This window comes from Macrobrachium rosenbergii, chromosome 51 (genome assembly GCF_040412425.1).
Source record: "Macrobrachium rosenbergii isolate ZJJX-2024 chromosome 51, ASM4041242v1, whole genome shotgun sequence".
Taxonomy (NCBI): Eukaryota; Metazoa; Arthropoda; class Malacostraca; order Decapoda; family Palaemonidae; genus Macrobrachium; species Macrobrachium rosenbergii.
Genome location: NC_089791.1, coordinates 42,332,657 through 42,359,152, shown reverse-complemented (window position 1 = coordinate 42,359,152; position 26,496 = coordinate 42,332,657). Strand labels below are relative to the sequence as shown.

The 26,496-nt window shown below is 35.5% G+C and overlaps 1 protein-coding gene across 8 annotated transcripts in view; it reads right to left on the bottom strand.

Moving 5' to 3' along the window:
- The window catches only part of LOC136833341 (disks large homolog 4-like), a 734,549-nt gene that overhangs the window by 117,272 nt on the left and 590,781 nt on the right, over positions 1-26,496 (bottom strand). The gene's annotated exons all lie outside the window — the stretch shown is intronic.

The following is a 26,496-nucleotide window of genomic DNA, read 5'->3' as shown; positions in this document are numbered from 1 at the left end:
AGTTAGTACTAAACACAACACAAGGACTGAAAACTGCGAGGGAAGTTTGCAGCTCGAGAACCTAAGCTACTCTTTTTATTTGCGTACGAAACGACCAGATCGTCAACCTTGGATCTGAACAATAAGAAATAAAGTGAAAATTAAAAAAAAAAAGTTACTAAAAGCTCAAAGGCTGATATCGAAAATGAAAAACTAATTGTACAGCTTAACATGGAGGTGTCCTAATTTTACAAATTAGCTTCCTGGCAACTATTTTGTAAATGAACTATTATCTCTAAAAAAAAAAACTTACATTCCTTACCAATACTGACGTTCTGAGGGATGGTTATAAATATGTTTTAGCCCGTTTTTACAATATGTACCGACTCATAAAAAAGTGACAAAGAATCATGGTTCAAAATCGTCAGAGTTATAAAAATGCCCGTCCCGAAGAGGAAATTGGTATTTGGCAACTCTTCAGAATAACCGTCTGGGTGTGGTGGGGATTCATACCTATGTCAACAACAGCACCAGCGGCATTCAGCGATGGTGACCTCATGCTATGAACTTGGGAAGGCCTCCACACTACCCAACCCATAGTTCTGCCCAATTTTCAAACGCCTTTTGTCGATTGGCTTCCTCAGAACACCATTTAATCGCGCTTAATTGCAATAAAATACAAGCATACCGTCAATTTATGGTGCGTAAATTTTGGTTTATAAGCCATAGCCCATGTAAAATTGTACACCACTATGCATTAGCAGGTCGTTTCATATAATTAAAGATAAACAACGTCCGTTACAACAAATTACCAAAGCGGACAGACTTTAATTAGCAACGGGGTTTGGGACGAACTGTCAAATGCTTTTATAGCATCCTAACGTTCCTAGAATTCCATCATTATTTTGTCTTAATATATATAAGTTAAGCAATATCTGTAGATTACTCTCATTATTTTTTTCTTTTAATATATATATACAGCAGTTGTTAAGTAATATTTGTCGGTTACTTTCAATACTGATATACGCATACAAATTGCTATATTTCTAGTTACCGAGGTATAGCAACATTCACCACCCTAATTTTCTGGGATATTTCACATACTGAAAAATGAATACTCTAATATATATATATATATATATATATATATATATATATATATATATATATATATATATATATATATATATATATATCGCTATTTGGGTGCAAGTTATTCCCTAGTTAGTTTGATCAATTTATTCCCTAGTTAGTTCGATATAAAGGGATATAATTTTATGGCTTGATATTTGTCAATAAAAAAATATGTGAATTAGTCATAAAGCTTTCCACACACACATACACCACACACACACACACACACACACATATACATATATATATATATATATATATATATATATATATATAACCTGCTGTTAAAAGATGCTTGAGATGGTTTCTCATTTTCAGGTAACACTTTTATATATATACATTGAATAGGATAGGTTTACCCACTTCACACACTGGATGATAATGTTATGCTAATTGGAAATCGTCACAAAACGCTACAAGGAAGATTCCTGAGCAAATTGGGTAAAAGGACCTTCAACCTTCTGTATTCTTTATGGGGCCAGATCTCTAAGCATTAAACTATGAGGGCATTTCATTTAGTGTTTAATATCCTCTTACAAAATAAAATCGTCTTCTTAATGCCAAGTGAAAAATATCTATCTCACTGCCAAACACTGGAATGAGTACATGATTAACATTATAAAAAAAATTAAAACTGTCAACTGAGCATTAAAATGCTCTCGAGCAAGCTACACCACAACATGGGTATTATTATTATAAATTATTATTATTATTATTATTATTATTATTATTATTATTATTATTATTATTATTATTATTATTCAGAAGATAATCCCTATTCATATGGAACACACCTACAAGGGCCATTGACTTGAAATTCAAGCTTCCAAAGAATATGATGTACATACGAAAGAATTTACAGAAGACAATTAGAAAAATAGAAAGAAAAATTGGCTAACCACATGATTTTTAGTTTCACTGAAAAACCTTGTATGCTCACAAATAGCCAGTAGCCAAAAACAATAATGTCAACGATAAACTGAAGTTTGTTCATTAACGATCACTAAAAAATCGAAAAGTTGTGGTTCAAGGAAAGCCACTTGGAGTCTGTCTGTGATGAAACGTTAACAACGTGCAAGTAATATATTAGTTTATTCAGTGTAATCGCTTTGAAATCTGTTTATACTTTGCTCAGAGTAATCGCTTTGAAATCTCTTCAACAATGAACATTTTGAAAAAGTCACAAAAAGCCGAAGTAATTCGATGTCCATTCCGCTGGTGTTCGTACTCAGCATTACGGAAAGAAGCTAAAAGTCGTTGAGAACTGACCAAAAAAAAAAAAAAAAAAAAAAAAAAAAAAAGTCGAATCAGAGAAGTTCGACATGATACAACACGGGTCGGAAAATGCATTATCGACGATGCAGCTTCTCGCTCACGGTTACAAAGTAAAAGGATCCTCGCCACAGCAATGGACGTCGAACATGATACCAGCTGTTGGTAGTAAGCGCCTCTCCCCTTCCGAGGCACAAGAATTCTATGCGTATTAATGACTATGCGTTTATAATGGCGCATATTATCATTTACTGACATTGCAGAGATATTCATATATGAATGTCTTTTACTGTAATACTACAGTATAATATTCATGTATGTTCGACATCAACACATGAGAGTGAATATTTGGTAGTGAGCGCCTCTCCCCTTCCGAGGCACAAGAATTCTCTGCGTATTAATAACTATGCGTTTATATTGGCGCATATTATCATTTACTGACATTACAGAGATATTCATATATGTTCGACGTCAACACATGCAAGGGAATATTAATGGGCGTTTCTGTTTATGGCCAATAAGCCGACATTCATAAATATTTATGCATGTTAACGTTTGTTTCCATTTATAGCAATGACACCGACCCGACAATCACATATGTATGGCCTTAACACATGCAAGGGAATTTTAACGCGTTTCAGTTTATAGATATTACGCCGATGTTTTTAATAAATATTTATGCATATTGACGCATATTTCCATTTACGAAAATTATGGCAGCGTTAATACACTGAGTAAATACTGACGCGTAATTCCTTTTATGGAAATTGTGGCGGCATTGATACATATCAGTAATACTGACTCATATTTCCATTTATGGGAATTACAGCAACATAAATAAAGATCAGTAAATAAGGATTCATATTTCCATTTACGGAAATTAAAGCGATATGAATCCTTGATAATAAATATTGATCCATATTTCCATTTAAAGAAATCATAGCGACATTACATTAATTAATGCGAGGAAATATTAATGGGCATTCCTATTCATGGAAATGACAATGACATGAATAAATATTCATGTTTAAATATTCACGCATATTTAGTAATTGCACAAACACCAATAACATTTACGCATATTTCTGCTTGCATTAATTACCCGGCTATAACAAACCTGAGTAAGGATTGATGTTGCATTTCTATTTAGGAAAACTACGGGGAGGCGAATAAACACGAATAAATGTAAATAAACACTTCAATATATCTCCATATAAAAAAAGACAATGCATTTTTCGTTCAGATGCTAATGTACACTTCTAATTATCTGAAAGCATAAAAACAAAGGCCCCCCCTGTTTATGATTTGGATGAGTGCCCCTTTCTCATTGTAAATCAGAAACGATTATTTTTTCCATCCGTATAATCAACTGTGTAATTAACATTAAATCATTCTCTTCAATGAAAGTGGAATGTGTATGTTTTACGATGTGTGTACCTCAGGTCATAGGGACCACTATAAACTGGAATATGCGTTGTGTTTATATGAACTTTCATTATGCCCATACGAACCCCGAAACCTACCTATTTCATATACATTTGCTCTCCTTTGCCAAAGCTTTAGCCGTAATTTCAACCTATTCATTTAACTAAATGCTTCTTCTGAAAAGGGCCAACGCCATGATGGGTTCTCCTAACTTCAGTTATAAACTGAACTTCCTTCAGTTCACTTACAAAGCATTTATTGAAAAGAAATAACCATATACATACTATCCTTTCCTTACTCAAATTCTTTAATGAAAACTAATGATATGAACTGTTAAATAGCTGGTCGTTTATCTTGACTGTATATACATTATCTCTGCAGAATATTCAAGACATAAAAATGTTCTCATTTTAGTTAAATAATAAACATAATATTCCTCGCGAAACTTCAGCTATAACTCGAACTTCCCCAAGTCCAACAACAAAATATATTATCCAACAAGAAACTTCAGCTATTAACTACTCTCTTTTGAACTATATAAAAGCTATCAATGAAACAAGTTAGTATAACATTCGTAAAACTTCAGCTGTAACCTCGAACTTCCGTAAATCCTACAACAAAATAAATTATCCTACTTGAAACTTCAGCTGTTAACTCTTCTCTTTTCAACTATATAAAAGCTATCAATGAAACAAGTTAGTAATAGTATAACATTCCTAAAACTCCAGCTTTAACCTCGAACTTCCTTAGATCCAACTACATAAATTATACATTCCCTCCTGAAACGTTAGCTATGATCAGTTTCTGTCCTTCCAACTGTATAAAGCTACCGATGGAATGAGTTAGCAACTGGTCCGTTATCCCAACTGTACATTGATTATACCCCAGAAACAGCTGCTTTGCTCCGATCGATAAACCGGCCAACGTTAACATTATTGCGCTGCTGTCTGCCGGACCATAGGGAAACCTGGCTGCTCAAACATGGCGTAACTGCGTATAAATATATGATTAAATCTTAAAGCCAATATCCAACAGTTATAAGTATATATATTTAGTATATTTAGTTAAATGATAAATTGCATCTTTACACCAATCCCATCAGCAAGATTTGATGCTTATTAATTGTCAATAACGCTAAATGTCATTCTAATTTTTTTTATTTCTATATTTACAAAGGCATCTTATTTACTATACTCTTATCCCATGCCTTCTTATTTTGAATTGTTTATGAAGACAACTCTTGTCGATGAAATCTTTTTGTCTAATATTTTAAAGCAACGTTTTTCCAGTAAGCGATAATATAAACATATCGCTAAGTATAGCAAATTCATATTTATTACCATGTCTAGTGTTGATATAGTCATACTGGACACGGCAATTAAGAGATCCATTTTGACTAAAATGCAAGCATACACGAAAAAAACAGTTCGCTGTCAGGAAAGAGTTACTGATAACAAATAAATTTTTACATTTAATAAAATTCATATGTATTTATAAATAACGGTAAAAATTTCACTCTACAGAGAAAACGGAGGTTGGTGGTAATGCAAATAATGGCTCTGTAAATGTTTACTTTGAAGTGGAACTCGCATCCCTTTACAAAATATAACACCACTTGCTCTTTTGTATACATAGTGTAAACATGCATGAGTTTCGGTTTCTACTTTTGTGTATTAGATACAATATACCTGTACATGCATGCACGCTATATATACATACACACATACATACACGTATATATATATATATATATATATATATATATATATATATATATATATATATATATATATGAGAGAGAGAGAGAGAGAGAGAGAGAGAGAGAGAGAGAGAGCTGCAATGAGTTCAAGAGAATGAGACAAAGTTGTTGCAACAAGCCTTATTAAATCCATGGAAAAATAAAATCGCCAGTAAAGATGTCACTTAATTTTTCCTAAGTTTTCCTACATTTCTCCTTGTCTTATCTGACCAAACTTCAACGCGCTATCATTCATTTCTCACAATGTATGAACAACACTATTCCTAAGTAAATAATGATAGTCTGGATCAATACTGGGCTTCCTGCTGTGTCGAGGATTGGGTGTATGTGATAAAGAGTTCCTGAAAAGAGGTAACAGTAACAAAAACTGGTTGAAAACAAAGACAACAACTGGAATTGGTTATCTGGAAAATATACCAGGACCCAGACGATTCCAAAGATAGCTAAAATAATTCAAGAGAGAGATATACAACCTGGTCTGAACGTGTATAGAGAACAGGAGATCCTAGCAAAAAAAAAAAAAAAAAAAAAAAAAGTTGACGTACAGTTATCACAACAGTTTGGAAGCAATAACGCGAAAAGCCGACAAAGAAAAGATTTTAGACATCCACGGTGATTAACAGAGCAAGAAAGAAGTCAGTGGTGCAGTATATGCAAGGCGGCGGAACATACTAATGATGAGACCTCCGTTTATACAGTGACACAGATTTTTAATGTTTTAATATCTTTCTTTCAGAGCTTCCATTCTCCACTAGCGAGAGCAAATGCTGACAGAGGCAGCATCTGTTGAAAGTCCTACTCAAATCAATACCTTTCGCGATCAAAACCGTTCATAAACTTGCGTGTACGGGAACATATTGTAGGATATGTTGAATGAGGCAGTATCTTTTGAAAAGTCCCACTCAAATTCAATACCTTTTACGATCAAAACCGTTCATAAACTTGCGGGTTCGTGCACATATTGTACGATATGAGATGTTGAATGAGGCAGCATCTATTGAAAATCCTACTCAAATCATTCTCTTTCACGATCAAAACCGTTCATAAAGTTGCGTGTACGGAAACATATTGTACGAAATGAGATACTGAATGAGGCAGTATCTTTTGAAAAGTCCCAGTCAAAATCAATACCTTTTACGGTCAAAACCGTTCATAACTTTGCGGGTGCGTGTACATATTGTAGTAAATGCTCTATCTTTTTAAAGAGAGAGTAGCTGCAGTAGCAGCTGTAGTATCTGATATACTCGTAGTATACAATGAATGGTTTCCAACCGTTGGGTGTGAGGATTACCTCGTCTAGGTCCCAGTTTTCTTTTTGTTCTTTTATATGTTGGTATAAATAATAAATTCTGGCGTGATATTTATCTCTCTCATCTATTATTTTCTCTCCCTATCTCACATTCTTTCCTCCTAACATTCCCCCCCCCCCTCACGCCTTACCACTCCCGAATACACCACAAGAGTTTCTCATTAGGCTCGGAAGATATATTACAACAATGCCGCCTAATTTTTGAACTTCAGGAAGTATTTCTTGCGACATTAAAAGCCCCCAGCTCAGATTTACAAGAAAAAGAAACCAACTTTTTTCTTCTTTTTCATTTAAAGGCGACGTTAAAAATAATTTCATTCTAATGTCAAAAGAAAAGTGGACTTTTCTCACAAATACTGAGCCTGGTGGGAATTAGGAGTGAATAAATGGTTAAAATGTTTAGTTTATTCAGTCGAGCAAGAGTTGCCAATTCCTGTTTATCTTGAAGGTCATCGTGGTGATGGAAATTCCGGGGAGAAAGTCAAACGTCGAAATGTCAAACGCATGCTTCCTATTCGCTGGACAAATAAATATTTCGAATAAATCAGTCCTTGGTTTTATAATAGTAGGAAAACGTCCAAGTTTTAAATTAGTTCTCAGTGACTAATTTGCTAAAAGAATGCATTAAATAAAAATAGATCTTACCGACCAAGAAAATATAAAAACCTCTAAAATGAATAAAAAAAATATATATCTTACTAATCAAGAAAATGTAAAAAACTCTAAAATGAATAAAAAAATAGATCTTGCCAATCAAGAAATTATAAAAAACTCTAAAATGAATAAAAAATATATAGATCTTACCAATCAAGAAAATATAAAAAAACTCTAAAACTAAGTAATGGCATTTTAAGAAGTTATAAAGCTATATTTTCTATCGACAAGAGTTTTATAAACTTGAAACTCTGAAGAAATAAACAGTCCTTTTATGAGGTCAAAAGGACGGAAAAACAGTGCACTGTCACCTTATCAAACGTACAGAGAAAACAAACAGCCACTTAACCTAACTTTAGAAACTGCGATCTCCTCAGAGTAATTACGGGAACCAAGAGGCCTGGCTGGTGTGAATCAACCAAGTGTATAATGAGGTCACGGACAAAAAATGCAATAAAAAAAAAATCTGACATAGTTGACAAAGAATGCGAGCAACTTCGATGTTGTGTGAATTTGCAAAACTTCCCGGAGATGTGGAGATGCTACAAGAAGAAAAAAAATGAACATTATTACAAGAAGTAACCTAAGATTTAATTAAAATTCGCTCTGCATTCTTAATACCAGAGACATCCTTACTTGACGTGTAAGGCGAGGTACGTTCGTTCCACCAATGCAGCCCCACAGGGATCGAACCACAACGAAGTTAAGATACCCGTAGGAGTTCCCTAAAGGGAACAACGACTTTGGGTTCTTGCTTGGAAATAAAAATAAAAATACTAACGTCTAGGCTAACCTTAGCTATAACCAGGGGCGGAGCTGAAATTCATCAAAACTATTTTCTTTTCTTATCTGAGCACGATGTAAACGACTTGGAGACATGCAATGAATCTCAGATTATACGAAGGTCAAGCCCACAACTTAAAACACTAAAAGAAAAGTACACGAGGCTGAAACTGCCAAGACAAAATTATATATATATATATATATATATATATATATATATATATATATATATATATATATATATATATATATATATATATATATATATATATATATATATATATATATATATATACATATATATGTGTGAAATATATACATTATATATACATATATATAATTGTGTATATTTACATATCTGTAAATATATATATATATATATATATATATATATATATATATATATATATATATATATATATATTTTATATATATATATATATATATTTATATTATATTTTATATATATATATATACATTATATATATATATATATATACACATATATATTTATATATATATTATATACACACATACATATATATATATATATATATATATATATATATATATATATATATATATATATATATATATAGTTAGTTAAACAGGCGTTCCCTAGCTAAAATTTTTGAGGTGAGACTGCTAACCCATACCAATCTCCATCCTGGCAGCAACTCACTACATCAAACTAACAATCAGTTACTTAATTCCCTGCTATGGTCAACAGATAAAGGAAAAATGTTAACGCATAGACTTCTCCTGCTAATGAGACGTTTCAGTGGCTAAGAAGGGGCATTTATGTATGCAGTCAAGCACAGCAATATAAATATAAACAAACTTTTTAACTGATGTTCATGAGCATGAACAGAAAAAAAACAATAAGATACCAACGTAAAACGGAATGATCTTATTTTTCCATAAACACAAATAATCAAAGTGTTTAATCCCAGTACGGTACTAATTTTGATAACTGTACCCACAGATCTATGGAGACTGGCGTTACAAAAACTACGGTCATCGACGCCTTTGATAACTTTATACAGAGGGCTTTACGCACAGGCTAAAATGATCACAATCCCCGACCATAACATTAAATGTTTGACGCTAACAGTAAATAATGGTGAGAAATATTGCCAACGTGAGCCTGGCGACGGACATCAAAAAGATGGGCGTACATAGATTACCTAACTCTCTCAGTCATTTACGCAGAAACTTCCTGATGATTACAATGTGGTGTCCATCCAAGCAGATATTACTGTACAGAAGATATGTATTAGAAGTTGCCAATGGATAATCGTTAATCAACAGCGGTAATGAAGTGAGAGAGAGAGAGAGAGAGAAGAGAGAGAGAGAGAGAGAGAGAGAGAGAGAAATAATCTCTGTACATGCAGATATTCTTTTTATGAACGTCCGTAGTATGAAGTTGTTCTGGATAGCCGCTAATCAACAGCTCATGGATAATCTCTGTACATGCAGATATTCTTTTTATGAACGTCCGTATGTATTGGAAGTTGCTCATGGATAGCCGCTAATCAACAGCGGTAATAAATAAGAAAGAGAGAGAGAGAGAGAGAGAGAGAGAAATGCTATCTCTATACCTGCAGATATTGTTTATGAACGTCCGTATGTACTGGAAGTTGGTAATGGGTCACCGTTAATCAACAGCGGCAATAAATTGAGAGAGAGAGAGAGAGAGAGAGAGAGAGAGAGAAAATAAAATGTATTGGAAGTTGGTAATGGACGTTAATCCGTTAATCAACAGCAGTAATAAAGTCAGAGAGAGAGTAGATAAAGAGAGAGAGAGCCATTCAAGCATTAAGAAACGACAAAAGAGAAAACGTAATGACATGAGAACAATTCTCATAGCAGAATGGAGAACAAAATTCTCACTCAATTATCTACGGTTTTATTCTTATGTAGTCACTATGGCCTTTTTTTTTCTCATTATGCAGTTACAAGGATAAAGAAGGTATCTTCATAATTATTAGTATAAAAACATAAAATCTGACATTAATGCAGTTTACTGTTTACGTTTTGTGTCAATGACTGCCAAATTTATAATGAAAATCGAGAAATTTGAAATATGCTGTACTGAGCTTCTTTAATAAAAACATTCATCACTGAAAAGCCAAGCGCCCCCCCCACACAAAAAAAAACACTTAAGTCTTCCGAACCTACTCTATAAACAAATATTAACTTTATTGAATAAAGAAAAGAAAAAAAACACTACAAATAATCATTCAGCTACTCAAACAGTTTATTCAGAATGAAAATCCCTAAATTATACAAGACTGTATTATACTACGTAAAGCTTCTTTATGAATAAATTATGTCATCAAACACCCCCCGAAAATGCTGCCATCCAGTGCGACGAAAACTCGCCTACCATTCCCTACGGAAAAAGGATGTTGGGGACCATTCATTCCCTCAACCTGACCATCGGGTCAACTTTTCACTCTCTCTGCATTGTACTAAGCACATCTGCTTCCTCTACAACCCATAGAATGGGTGGCATAATTTTTCAGGACTGGCGCTTGGTCGGGGACGAGGAGGAGAGAGGGAGAATCGCTCGAGTGTCCTTGAATGCTTCGTCCATTTGAGTTAGACTGACTTTAGTGTCCTTCTGTAATGCTTTTTTTCTTATTGATCAAATGGCGATTATCATTTCGATTTTTCTACAGGATGTGAAAAAATACAAAAAACCTCATTAATTTGCCCATTTCTATGGGACACGAAAAAATAAAAAACGATGCTATTGTTTTTTTTTATTACAGGATCAGAAGACGATGATGCCATTATTCTATTTTTGTTTTTTTTTTTTTGTGTTTTTACAGCACGTGAAAAACCAAAAGATGGCTGTACGTATGTCCTGCCTTTTCTGAACGGGAAAAAAATTGCTACTGTTTTTCTGTTTTTCTTTTCCACGGAAAATTCGAAACTATGAAAACTCTTAACATATACAGCCCAGTTCAGCTATCAAAACAAAGACTCGAGATTCCTAAGAACTAAGACTCCCTCATGGGAGAATCTCTTGAGAACAATCGATAAAAAAAAAGTATAAGAAATTCCATTCCCGTCCTTTTTCCACCAAATAGCTTAGGAAATGACTGGCACAAAATCTTTTATGTTCTGAAGGAACATTTAATTATTGAGACCCAGAAAACTGTTTTTTCTTTTCTTTTTTTTCCATAATGACAGTCCTATTACTCTGGTAACATCAGAACAGTTGATGTTGGCATTTCCAAAAAAACCAATAAACGACATCTCCTGCTGTTTCAAGTTTACTGAGAGAAAACCACTGGTCTTGCACGGTCACCGCAAAAGGAAATGACACATTTATGCGGCAGGTGCCTCTTTATAATGACCTAGAAATTTACAGAACCATGCGTTCAAATTTTGAAGATACGTTTTTCAAGGTCATCTTGCATATTAACTTGGAAAGGAAACGGCCCGGTGCATCAGCAAGTCGGAATTTACTTTCCACTTCACCAGCCGACGAAATAGGCACCATTTTACATATCAAAATAAATTTATGCCTGGATATTTAATAATCCCGAGATGAGACTCCCCAAACCCAAATTCACTCGCCTACTCAACAAAGGACCCAAAAGCTGTCCTTTTACACGACAGCTTGAAGTTTTTATGAGTAACTTTCCACTTCCGGGAACTAATCTCTTTCCAAACAGCACCGTCTTCCATACCAATGCCAGGACAGAGCAAGAGTATTTTCTTTTCACAATATCTAGGGAACACGGCAGTCACCTACAATTTTGGGAAAACGACCGATCCCAAATTCTGTGCATGTTCAAAATACCTACCCATTAAGTTAGTCCTTTTCTTCTTCGTGGAATAAATTTCTATAAGTATTAAAACTTTTCCCTATTTAAAGTTAATAAATCTTCCCTGAAAAAGCAAAAGCTTCATTTTAAAGGTTGGTTTGCCGATTGACATTAATCTGGCCTTATACCAGCTCTTGCCAACAGCATGTTGAAGTGAAAGGTGACGAGGAGGCCTAGTGTGGAACTATGCAACAGACAGAGACTCATGTTTCAAAACTCGATCAGGAAACAGAGCTATCCACAAACCTCACCAATTATTCAGCACGATTCAAGTTCCCTCAGCCCTCTCAAGAAATAATTCAGTGGGATGAAGAGCGTTTTTGTGCATGACTGGCCTTCACTTTACGCCCCAGAACAGAATCCTGTAACATGCCACAAGAGTATCTTTGGCAACAAAAATGTGTATTTATAATTCAAGGATAGAGAAAGGCTTATATGCCTTTCATCTGCAACCAGTCTTCCCAGACAAGGCATCCCCCTAACCAAAGCACACACACGAATACAGAACAGAGTCAACCCTTCAAAAAGTTAAGTATACCTTAGTTTAATCAACCCTTCAGAACAGTACAACATGATATACAAAAAAAAAGAGAAAACAATTGTCTTTTGTCACATCTTGTGGCTAGTGTTGTTTTGGAGAAGGTCGACGAATGATATCATTTATAGCATGATGCAAGACGGTCTCAAGTTCGGTCTCTTGTTCTCTCGTCTATCTCGTCCCGTTTCACTGTGTTTAATTGCGGTCTGTGGTGCAGTTTCTCCTACTCGCAAGAAACACACCAAAGGAAGGGCGCGCCCAGAGAGAGAGAGAGAGAGAGAGAGAGAGAGAGAGAGAGAGAGAGAGAGACTTAGGACGCATTAACTGAAAATAAAGCCGATTAAATTCCAATCAAAACCGCAAATTTATTATACTCACCAAACTGAACTTGGCAACGAACTCAACCTAGCGTCTACCTTTTGTAATTACAGACTATCAGACCTGACCTCATCATACCGATTTAATGAGAGAGAGAGAGAGAGAGAGAGAGAGAGAGAGAGAGAGAGAGAGAGAGAGAGAGACTCATAACTAATTTTTTCACACCGCAAGTGTATAACGGGATTCCGCCCGCCGTCGGTCCCTCTTGCTATATAATAGCAGCCCCCTGGGATCCGCTCAGGATGTTTTCCAGACGTCCCGAATGATGATGATGGAAAAGAGAGTTAGGATCTGCACTTTTTCAGGAATATAATGACAATTTATCTTTCCCAAGTTATTATGCAGTTTCTTGGAAACAATTTACCAAGAATATAATGGAAATTTTTCTTTCTTGAAAACAATTTACCAAGAATATAATGAAATTTTTTCTTTCCTGGGAACACAATTTACCAAGAACATAATGAAAATTTTTCTTTCCTGAAAACAATTTACCAATATAATGAAATTTTTTCTTTCCTGGAAACAAAATTTACCATGAATATAATGAACAATTTTCTTTCCTGAAAACAATTTACCAAGAATATAAACAGTTTATCCTGAAAACACAATTTACCGAGAATATAATGAAAACTTTTCTTTCCTGGAAACAATTTACCAAGGATATAATGACAATTTTTCTTTCTCAAGCTGTTACATAGTTTCCGGAAAAAACATTATGAAAAATATTATGGCAATTTTCTTCCCAAGTTATTCAACAGTTTCCTGAAAACCCCCTTTAAAAAGAATATAATAAAAATGTTCCTTTCCTTTCCCAAGCTATTTAATAGTTTCCTGAAAAACCACTTTAACAAGAATATAATGACAATTTTTTCTTTCCCAAGTTAATAGTTTCCCGCAGGCACACTTTCGTTGTCGGATATAAAGAATTTACACTTCCTCAATCGTCGTGTTATGAAAATACTACGTTCACCACAAAGTAAGAGTTTATACTTCCCAATGATCCTAATATATTGAAAACATAATTTTATTGTTATAATAATAATGCTTTCATTCTCATCACGAATGAATGTCCTCGACTTCCCCAATCATTACATAAAATAACATAATTCGACGAGATATAGTTACAATTGTTCCTTCACAACTTCTATGATACGACGGCATATGCAGAGACATTTTCTTTATTAATATAAAGAAAACAATAAAAAAAAACTTTTTAATGAGTTACCAAGGTTACGTAACAATGGCATCATAAAGAATCTGATATTCTTTTTCTAAACCTACAGTTATAAGACAGCGACCATTCCTTATTCACGGCGTTCCATTGCCCCCACACGTATCTCACTTACTAGACAAACAAGACCATCTCCTGGATCTCTCATTACGAGTCTAGCACATAAACTTAATCTGATTAATTATGTATCCTTGAGGCGTATTATACGAAACAAGGAACACGTGACTCGAGAGGTTCCGTGATTTGCTTACCTGCGTCGTCTCTTTGTTCGACTTGAACCTTCTTCAGGAAAACACCCAATTCTCTCTCTCTCTCTTCCCAAATTTCCTCCTCGTCCATCAACTATAGCTCTGAGAACCCCACAATTAGTCACACTCCAAGGGGAGGAGGTGAAGAAGTTGTTTGTAATGGCAATTTTCTCTTTTTTCTCTCTCTCTCTCTCTCTCTCTCTCTCTCTCTCTCTCTCTCTCTCTTTTCATGAATATATTCATTCATGTGCGTATGTTTATTAATACATTTTCAATAATACTTTCATTAGCTATAGAACTCAACATGGCCATAATTCTTATTCACAGATGGGGGAACAACAGGGGATTAGGTAATTACTTAAGAGAATATGCATTGAATAAGAAAACAATGACGCTATAAGTTTTGAAAAAATATGCATTCGATAAGAAAACATTGATTCCAAACATGCCACTTACAATGATGAATTACGTTTTGACTGTCTTTATAAACGACTTCCATGAGCAAAAACATAAATATCTGGAACTAAAATCTTTTGCAGATCAACTAAAGTTTAACTCGACCCCAATAGGATGATTCGAAAACTGTTTGAAGGAAAAACATTATCTGGAAGCCGTATGCAAATACAAATGTATTACCGATACTGAGAGGCAAAACGACATTAAATTTCGTTGCTGTGCTCCGAGAGAGAGAGAGAGAGAGAGAGAGAGAGAGAGAGAGAGAGAGATTATTTCATGACCAACCTCATAAAGGGATGATTATTTAAGTTTATATTTACGACGACAGTCCAGCCATCAAACAGGCGAGCTTATTAATCCGACTGCATGAAGTGATACATAAGCTCAACAAATTTAATTTAGTATATCGTTCAAGATGGAAAATTCAACACCATATCCCAATCGAACAATTTTTATTTATTTTGTTATTGAAGGTGAACTAACAATACTTTTTTAGTAAGCTAACCCTTTTTATTTTTCAGTGAGGGTAAGCTAACAATTTTTATTTTAGTGAAGGTAAGCTAAAAATTTTATTTTTAGTGAAGGTATGCTAACAATTTTTATTTTAGTGAAGGTAAGCTAACAATTTTTATTTTTTTGGTGAGGGTAAGCTAACAATTTTTATTTTTATTTAAGGTAAGCTAACAATTTTTATTTTTAGTGAATGTAAGCTAACAATTTTATTTTTTGGTGAAGGTAAGCTAACAATTTTTTTTATTTTCTAGTGAAGGTAAGCTAACAATTTGTATTTTTAGTGAAGGTAAGCTAACAAATTTATTTTTTTGGTGAAGGTAAGCTAACAATATTTTTAGTGAAGAAAGCTAACTATTTTTGGTGAAGGCAAGCTAACAATTTTTATTTTTTGGTGAAGCTCAGCTAACAATTTCTATTGTTTGGTGAAGGTAAGCTAACAATTTTGTCTTTGCTAAAGGTGTGTTCTAACTATATACGAGTTTTCCTTTTAATTTCAGATGTTGAATCATTATGACAGGCTGACAGCTCTGCCGAGAAAAACGTCACCGAAACACCACACGCCGTCAACGCACTCATCGCGAAGAAAGGAAATATATAAAGCGTAGGTATGCGTATACTCAGCTGTCGTGGCCAAAACTTGCACATTTTTTCGGAGGTTCTAAATGAATTCTCCCGAGTTGTTTGCTTTTTGCTTCGGGCGCTACTGCCTTGTTTGGTTTCGTCTAATAAGCACGGGGACTCGTTCTAATTCTCCCTCAATGTCGTTGCACACTTCAGATGTTGTTTTGCCATCAGTCAAATTACTTTACTTGTATATATGAATAGTGATTCTCAACTCTCTCGATGTTCACACTCAGTCCAGAAGAATGTATTCCAGTCTAAATACGATCAAGGTTTAACATTCGCCTCAACAGCGCAATCCTGATTCTAAGGCAATCAGGGATTGCATGGACGTTGCCTGGAGAATCCGGAATTGCACGGATGCAGGTTAGACAATCCGGGATTAAGTTAAGTGTACCTTAGTTTTACCAGACCACTGAGATGATTAACCGCTCTCCTAGGGCTAAGAACCAATTGGTTACTTAGCAACGGGATCTACAGCTTATTGTGGAATCCGAACCACATTATAGCAAAAAATGAATTTCTATCACCAGGAATAAATTCCTCTAACTCTTCATTAGCCGACCGGAGAGTCAAACTCGGGCCTAGCGAGTGCTAGGCCACAACTCTACCGACTCCCCCAACGAAGAGCTGCAATCCGGGATTACACGGACGTTGCCTGGAGAATCCAGAATTGCACGGACGTTAATTATACAATCCGAAATCGCACGGACGCTGGTCAGACAATCCGGGATTGCACGGAAGCTGCCTGAACTATCCAGAACTGCCAGGACGTTGGTCAGTATGCAATCCGGGATTGCACGAACGCTGCTTACACAATCGGAACTGCATCGGACGATGATCATACAATCCGGAATTGCACGGACGCTGATCAGACAATCTGGGATTACATGCTGCTTAGACTACACGAAACTGCATGGTCGTTGATTATACAATCCGGGATTGCACGGACGTTGCTTAGACAATCGGAACTGCACGGACGATGATCATACAATCCGGAATAGCACGGACGCTGATTAGACAATCCAGGATTACACTGAGGTCTGGACAACCCGGAATTGCACGAACGTTGATTACACTATCCAGGACGTTGCTTAGAAAATCCGGAACTGCACGGACGTTAATTACACAATCCGTAATTCCACGGACGTTGATTAAACAAACAGGAGTCGCACGGACGTTGGTTACAGAATCAGGGATTACATGGATGCTGTTTAGACTATGCGGAACTGCGAGGACATTATTCGATCAGGAACTGCATGGCATTTAATTAAAGTTAACCCACTTAGAGATTGTAGCAAAAACGCTGGGAAACAGATCATCGCTAATGGCATGCTATACAAGGTCTATACATATCTTTGTTCCAGATTCAAACGCAGTCCAAGACCCTAAGGTTAATTTAATGATTGCCGGCCTTTAGCAGAAGGCATTGGTCAATTCCGATTCAGTTTTAAAAGATGAACAAAATCTTCTCGCGATTAAACAGGCTCGGGAAGAAGCCAAATTTTCTTTTTCTTTGGGCATCAGTGAATAGATCACAACAGTCCTCAAGTTTTAATAGTATACGAATGATAGGTGTCATCCAAGTTGCGAGCACACTACTAGAGAAAACTTTTTTTTTATCCCGTTCGGAAGTCAGCGCCACCTATTTGCCTTGCAACTCGCATGACACGAGTTCGAATCCTGCTTGAGATCTGAGGTTCAAGTTTGTTAGTCGCGGTATAATAAAAGCAACACAGAAAATATGTTATCTCTTATTGAGAGAGACACTGAAAGAATATCTCTCAATAAGAGAGATGTACTCTAGCAGGTCTTATCTTAAGGATAACCTACTAAAAACAAATAAACAGGTATTTCCTAAGCATCCTTCATGGCCTCTACGATTATGTTAACACAACATCCTGAGAGAGAGAGAGAGAGAGAGAGAGAGAGAGAGAGTGAGACAATCTGTACAATCTGTCTGGTGGTGCTTCCGATATAAAAACGTTTTCTTATTTTCACGTGCAAAAACCAAGGAGCTGGCACCCTATGTCCTTTATTAGCCCAGACTCGAAGAGACAGGTCCCTTGAACAAAGGTTATTAGTTAGGAAAAACGTGAAGGAAACATTCATATTTCAATATATCGTGGAAGGTTTCAGCGCTTTCTCATATAAGTTAGGAAAAACATGAAAGAAACGAATTCTGATACCAAATCATCATCGCCAATCAACTCGATAAAACCAAAACCAAACGTTCCTAGAGTCTATTGGGTTTTCGCTACTAATTTACATAATTTATATTATTTTCAATGGTATGACACAGAAAAAACTTCTATGCGGATTTGAATATGTATCTTTCATTCCATAAGAAACAGTTCTAGTTTGCGGTCTGCGCGGCGTACATACACCAAAAAACAAAAGCGAGCTAAAGTCTAATTTCCTATCAAACGAACAAGAATCGATCCGCAGAACAACCTCCTACGTCTAAGAAAATCTCCTCAACTTACCACAATACAGAAAACATATAGGTAAAAATGACTTGTTACACAATCATCAAAATAATAAGTTTATCGCTGAAATAAACAGACTTAAAATACGCTTGAAATTTGTACCAGTTTAACATGGGGTGAATTGGCTTGCAAGCAAACACTGCATTCCGCTTTCATGGAGTTCCAATTGTCAGATCGCTTGTCAACACGTAACCGATTTCATTTCAACCACATCTTCCCCCATCTTTGAACAATGCTGATTGGGGGGAAATGGCAGTTTCTGTCTAATCCTCTTCTTCGTGGAGAGAGAGAGAGAGAGAGAGAGAGAGAGAGAGAGAGAGAGAGAGAGAGAGAGAGAGACGCTTTAAGGAACACACAAAGGGGGTTCGGTCAGATACCAAAATAATGTGATGAGGGGGTTACGTGGGGTTGCATAGCTGGTCGGGGGAGGGGAGTGGGCATGGGTTGGAGAGAGAGAGAGAGAGAGAGAGAGAGAGGGCAGGGTCAACGCGGTGAAAAACGGGACTCGCACATAGCTACATCACCACTCGCAAAAACTTTCAGCGACAAGAGAGAAATAGCGTAATCTTTATGCCAGCGGAACTCATCTGGTGAAACACTCGCATTTCAAGAGAGGGTAAATACGCAGAGACAGGCGTATATTCAGACACATACGGCCACAATGAGAGAGAGAGAGAGAGAGAGAGAGAGAGAGAGAGAGAGAGAGAACGAACACGCGCCCAAGGCATCATCGGAGCAGCTGGGACGTTAGATGAGGAGAGGTACTCACTAAGCTTCTCCAGTCCTCCCTCCCACCTCCCCGCCTCCGACCAAGGAACCCCATATACATAAGAAACATCCACCCCTACCAATCCTTCCCCCCACCCCAAAACAAGCCCCATCCCCTGCTCTAAACCAGATCCCACTCTTGTCAACCACCACGTTACACAAGAAACCTTTTCATGAATTAGTTTGTGTGATATAAACAACTACAGACCGGCGAGTCATTTTGAAATTGCAAACATATGCACTTGCGCGAATTTGGCTTTTATACCTTGCCATAAACTTAGCTGCACGCCTTCTAGAATGTTTTTCTGCGATGTTTATTGCGTAGATCATGTGTTTTTGAGGCGCAGTTGGGTGAATTAAACATTCATACCCTCTTATCACTATTGTGCAAGTCTTTTCTTTCAAATATTCTCTTTCATTATTTTTATTGGAGTATTCGCATTTTTTTTTTTTGTCAACCGATCAACTTTGCATATGTTTGAAGAACATTCATTTGTGTTTTTTTATTTTTTTTTATTTAACACGTCAATAGCCACCAACGGACGGCCGTGTATAAAGTCCTGACCATCTTCACCGTAAATAACTATAAACTTCGGAACTTTTCGACAAGAGATGTGTTCCCATTCCTAACATTCTCTCATAATAAAGGCTAACTGCCATTCAAGTATGCATTCTTTATTGAAAAGTTTAAGCACAGAACTGTTCTTCATTCGTGACTTTACATAATGTTCTATATGTAATGCACTAAACAGAAACTGAAACATTAGGGATAATGGCAACAGCCCAAATTAGTATATTACATTTCGTTGCAAGTCCTATTCTCTCTCTCTCTCTCTCTCTCTCTCTCTCACATCTGATAGCAGTTTTTAATAAAAAGCAAGCAACCATCTTTTTTTAATTTCTAGCTTGAATTTGAGTCCATGAAATCAATGTTGAAAGATTCAGTGTAAATGAAATCTTTCCAGAAATAACTGCCTATAAGAAATTACTTCACCAGAGTAACAACCTTGCTTATGAATCTCTCTCTCTCTCTCTCTCTCTCTCTCTCTCTCTCTCTCTCTCTCTCTCTCTCTCTCTCTCTCTCTCCAGTAACTTGTGCAACCAGGTACAGTCCACTGACAACCAGGTACAAATTCACTGCGAGGTTACGCAGCGGCACAATGGGCTTGCAGACAACAGATATATAAACACACACACACACACACACACACACATATATAGGTTATATATATATATATATATATATATATATATATATATATATATATATATATATATGTATGTGTGTGTGTAACTGAATCAAGAAAATATGAACATGATGAATATATAAATAAAGCAATGCCACGTTTAGGTGGAAAGAAACAACGGAGTGGTGCTACTAGGGCCTTTCGACTTACATTGTCCTTTACTTGCAGACCCGTTGTTTCACTTTTTCCTTCATTGGCACTTTGCCTTATATATATATATATATATATATATATATATATATATATATATATATATATATATATATAGATAGAGAGAGAGAGAGGAGAGAGAGAGAGAGAGAGAGAGAGAGAGAGAGAGAGAGAGAGAGAGAGAGAGAAGACAACGGTCACTATCAAAATCTTTCCCTGCAGACAGCGCTATCATTCTGTTGTAGAGAAAAAATTAAGAGCAGATCAAGGAATCTTTGTACAATCGAGTCCGCTTAACAATCTTCGCCGGACAACTGCCGTTTTCTATAAAAACAACTCGTTACGATTCGGTTGTGACCTCAAAAACACCAGAAGTTTACTCCAGGTGAGAACAGCTTCTCAGCACGTCGTATCAATCTTCACTCATCCTCAGGACAGTCGCCACGAGGGCTTTTGTTGTTAGTTTAAGCTAACGAGCTCCTTTGTGGTCAAAAGAAGGGTGTTAGCTTGAGATTGCGAACTAACGAGCTAAAGGGCGTGAACTTCAGATGACCATCTAACGAGCTTCTTTGTGGTCTGAGGGCGTTAGTCAACGTTAATCAACCAACGAGATTTTATTGCTAAAAGGCCTAAATAATCAGATGAGTGTGTTACGAAAAGCACAGATAGATAAAGGCATCGATCGAAATAATAATGAAATAGTCAGACAAGTAAATAAGAGAATTAGTAAGAAAAATTCTTTTTAGATTCTAAATCTTTCCAATTTCTCGTGTATCAATTATTTTTCTCGTACATTTTTTGAGTAAAGCACTGACCAACATTCACTAACATGCAACTTCTAACCACTCTGGATAATTTTTATTTATTCCTTTAAATCATCCCATTATCATTCCTTCAATCTTTACTTTATAAATAAAAAAATACAATTTCTCTCACACAAAAGACTACCGGCAAATATTGGAAATTCATCTCTAACACTAAGATAAAGAAAAAAATGTAGTAATAATTGGGCACGTTGTTAAACCCAAACTTGATCTTCAAGTCTAAATCTTGAACTACTTATCTCACAACAACAAAAAATCAAAATTCATATGCACTTCCAGGTAATTAACAACGACGATAACTACTCTGCCGGTTCCTGGCAGGTACAGTATGTTGATAATAACAAACTGTACGTGGGACTTCGAGTATCCTTTCTAAAGACAAACGAACAGCATACGTACTATGTCGAGGTCTAAAAAAAACATTAATTGCGTCCTCCTGTCGATCACAAAAATACTTCCTTGACAAACACTTGGGACGTAATTCCCTCTATTTGCTCGCAAAACATACAGTCATCAACATCTCTTCCCCATTCATGATCCTCAGTAACCTTCTATCATAATCCCCAGCTTTAACAACAGGATGTGCATCATAATTAACCGGGGCACAAAAAGAAGCATTCATCAACTGCCTTTCAAATCTAGGAAATCCAGGTCATTTTCAGCTTTCCCTAGTCACTGGCTCACTAGGAAAGTATTGTTTATACAGGAAAATAAAATAAAAAATTAAAAAAATATGCAAGAAGCAAAAGCCCTTTTTCTTCTTTTTAATCCCAAAGGTAATTAAATCATCTAACTATACTGACAGACATCAAATCATGTATTTATATAATTGCGCGCGCGCGTGTTACGTGTGTGTGTGTGTGTGTGGAGAGAGAGAGAGAGAGTGGAGAGAGAGGAGAGAGAGAGAGAGAGAGAGAGAGAGAGTATGAGGTGGGAAGTGCTTTAATATGCTGGATTGGGTGGCAGGAGTTTTTACAACAAATGGTGTCTAAAAGTATCAAAGCAGCTTCTCAATTCACAAGAAATACAGGTGAATGCATCAGTAGGAGGAAACAGCTTACTAGGAAAAAAAAATCCAAGAAGGCTGTATACAGTACATTACTAAACAGTATAACATACTTTCAATCCAAGTGGCAATATACAGAAAATCATTCCTTCATACCAAAAGAACAGGGGCTAAAAATAGACAGTGAGGCTACCTAATGGTTGTAATGGATTTTCAATAGAGGAAACGACCGCATCATTGACTACGGGATTGTCTATTGATTCACACTTCTAAGAAAACAATGGACTCCAAATATGACATCAATATTTTAAACAGGAGGTGATAGGGCCAACAGTGTATAGGGCTAATGTTAACTGGGATGATGAGAAGTTACATCACAGAAACTGATTTTCAAAGTCAAAATAGCCCACACAGCTTCTTTTATCTAGAAAGAAGCGCGATGGTACTCATGTCACATTCTTCAGATATGTTGATCTTCTATTGCCAGAATACTGTTCTTCTCTCTGGATGTTACCAGCAATGAAGAATCTTCATCATCTAGACTGGTAATGATGACTTAGAGCCATGTGTTAGATTCAATGCTTGGCATCTTGGAATTAAGTTATATTTAAAAATGGAACTTGTGCTCAAACTTCAGTGGGTATTACTTGTTTTTCTTATTTATCATCTCAGTCAAAGTTACAATTTTCACTTTGGATTGTTTTCTTTGTTTGTTTGTTTGTTTGTCTGCTTGTTAAAAAGATTGCTAATAAAATTGTAATCCTTGGAACTGGTACTAAGTCATTTTAGTATATTCTCACAAAGACGTAGCTTTTAGGGAGAAAGGGCCAATTTGAGGGTGGATTACTCAACCTTGGAGTGTCTGCCCTTCTCAAACACCTTTAAAATTCAAATTCAGCTGAGATGCCTGACTCCGCTTTTCCCTACAGTAAAACTGATGAATAGTCTCAGGCAGTACCCAAGATGCTGACATATAAGTTTAAGACAGATTTTTCTACTAAAAGGTTTTCTTTATTCTTCTCAACTGCTGTTTACAGTTCGTATGAGTGTAAGGAACTGCAACTGTCCCATCAAAAAAGCTTACAATATTTAAGCCCTTTTGAACTGCAATGAGCTTCATTAAATCAATAATATTAGGTTGCTCCACATTACCCTGTTAAAGTTTCTGTGATAGTTTAACATTAATCCCATGTTAAACTAGACTGTTACACTATTTTCCCTTCTCTTGATGTTTTTTCCATAAGAGCATTCTATTCTATGGCTTTTCTCTGGTATATTATGAATACTGTAACACTAATTTGCATATTGTACACAAAAAAATAACTATCTATGTGTATTGGAAAATCACATAGACAATGTTACATATGTACAGTACTGAAAGCCAAACAGAATATTAAAATAATCAGGAACTAAAATGGCAAGACAAAAATTCTTTATGGATTTCATATCACCAAAACAAAACATTATGACCTTGATACAACCTTAATCTCAGTGTACAACTGCAGCAAAATATAATAAGAAATACATCAAAACCAATGTCTGGCATGAATAGTAAAAGCAGCTAGAGCTCAGGAAAAAATCTATCACAAAGGATGTTACAATATGGATAAAATTCACAGTATTGTTCCTGAATTTCATTTTGTAATATTTGACAAATTTAGTGGAGTCTTTGAATGGTTCTAAACTTTTGAAAGCAAGTAACATTTAATACGGAAGACTGTCATTAAATGATTGTTAACTGTTTGTGAAATTAATTACCGAGAGCTGAAAATATGGCAAATCAAGTGGATTCTTAAGGGTTCTAAACTTAAGAAAGCAAGCAATATTTAATATGGAGGACTATCATTATTTTTGATAGTTTAACCAGAAAACTGAGTTAACATTTTTAACTCCCATATGGCTGGCCTGAAGTTACTTTTGATATATTACATCTTACTTGACAAGTTACAACTCTTTACAATTTAATAACTGGGTAAGCTGAAAAGGATAAAGAATCTGATAAAATCTCCTGAGGTTTTGTTTTTAAAAACTTAATATTTGTTGTTGGTTGAAAACTGAACAGTCAAAGAAAATGTTTTACTGTATGTGTCCCATATTTGGAATTGGGTCACATTCCCATGAGTCAAACGGGTGTTTCCAATTTGGAGACAGGATACTACTTCGCCAGGGTTTTTGGAATAAGGAACACCACAATCTGACAATGGGCTTATTTTACTTTTTTCATGACCAGATGTGTCATTTCAGGTGGGCATTATACTGCTGGTGTACACAGGTAAAAAACGGAAATAAAATTAAGATGATAAGAATGATGAAGTAACCAACCATATGCTACATTTGAAGAGACTCAAAATTTTGCCATGTCATTTTCAGTTTATTGCAATTTTCCCTATGAAGACAGAAACAAGATCATAATCATGTAACTTAGTTACAGTACTTGAACTTTTACAACTGTCTTTTTCTTTTATTACTACATATATGCCTTCCCAAAAAGAGTTAATGCATTTTCTTTTTCTGGAAAGAAATCATCTCAATTTTCTGCGTAAAACTTGATATGAAGATTCCGCTATGATCTTCTAAGTGTGATATTATTATCTGGGACTCCTCATCGCATTCTAAATTGCTATGCTACCTAATTTCAGAACCTCTCCCTATGAGTTTCCAAGGTATGTGACCTAGAACGACATCCTTTTACCCATACACATGGCACTGTAATACGTAATTTTCCATGTTTACTTAAACAGTGGTAAGGCTTAAACCTATATTTGCATTAATTTATAGTGTAAGCTTCTGAATATCTAGGACCTAGTACACAGGCTACTTCTTTAAAATACATACATATTATGCCAGTATATCTCGTTCCTAATCATACTTCTGAATTAGTGGTACCAATATGTATACTACACCTTTTTAATCTGCATATCTTTAATTTTTTCATGCAACCACACAGTCCCTCAACATGAACAAGTCCTTATTATTCATATTAATTTTTCTACTGTAACTTCCTTGTTTAAACACCAGATTTTGATATGAGTTTTTTCAAGAAATGTGGTCTATTCTTGAATATTTCCTTTTTCACAGTAGACTGGTTTACAATGATTTGGTCGATGCCACGAAAAAAATTCAATATAAATACAATACAGTAATCTGATAGAATTACATAACTACGGCAGCAGCAAGTACCTGTCAAATAAGGGGCACACCCAAGAAACAGTAAAAATCATTCATAAAAGAGCCAGCCCACTGAATTCTTTTCAACCTTAAAAATTTGTTTAAACAAAAACTCACCTGCTATGCAGATAATAAATACACTGCATTTTAAAATTATCCTTAAAGAATATATACAATTCAACCAAATAAATTACTTAAAGTTTTAAAAATAAATTTCATCTTAATATTCTACAGATACGAAGATTTCTCTGAAGTTATATAACACTTTCTATTACACGAGAAGTTAAAAGTAACCCGCTATGAAGGTCATCCCTGAGGTCAACAAAATAACAAAATATAGAACTAAAGGATCACTGATTAATATTAGTGCACATTACAGCATAAACAAAATTCCATAATAACCACATATTTCTAGTATCACATTGGTGTAATGCATAAAAAAACAGCTGCCAAAGTAATATAACTGAAAAAGCTCCAGCATGAACTTCAATCACCTATTTTTCACAAAGTATGTACAGTTTAGACCTTGAACATTTTCAAAGTAATGACATTTAGTAAGGAATGTCCAGATTTTTCTTCTGCATCTTTCACACTACCTTGCCATGCATGAGTAATGGCTTCAGTAGACATGGATTAATTGGTAAAGTTCACAGTGGTGCCAACACAGGTTCAATCCACATTGGAAGCAACAACATACGATAT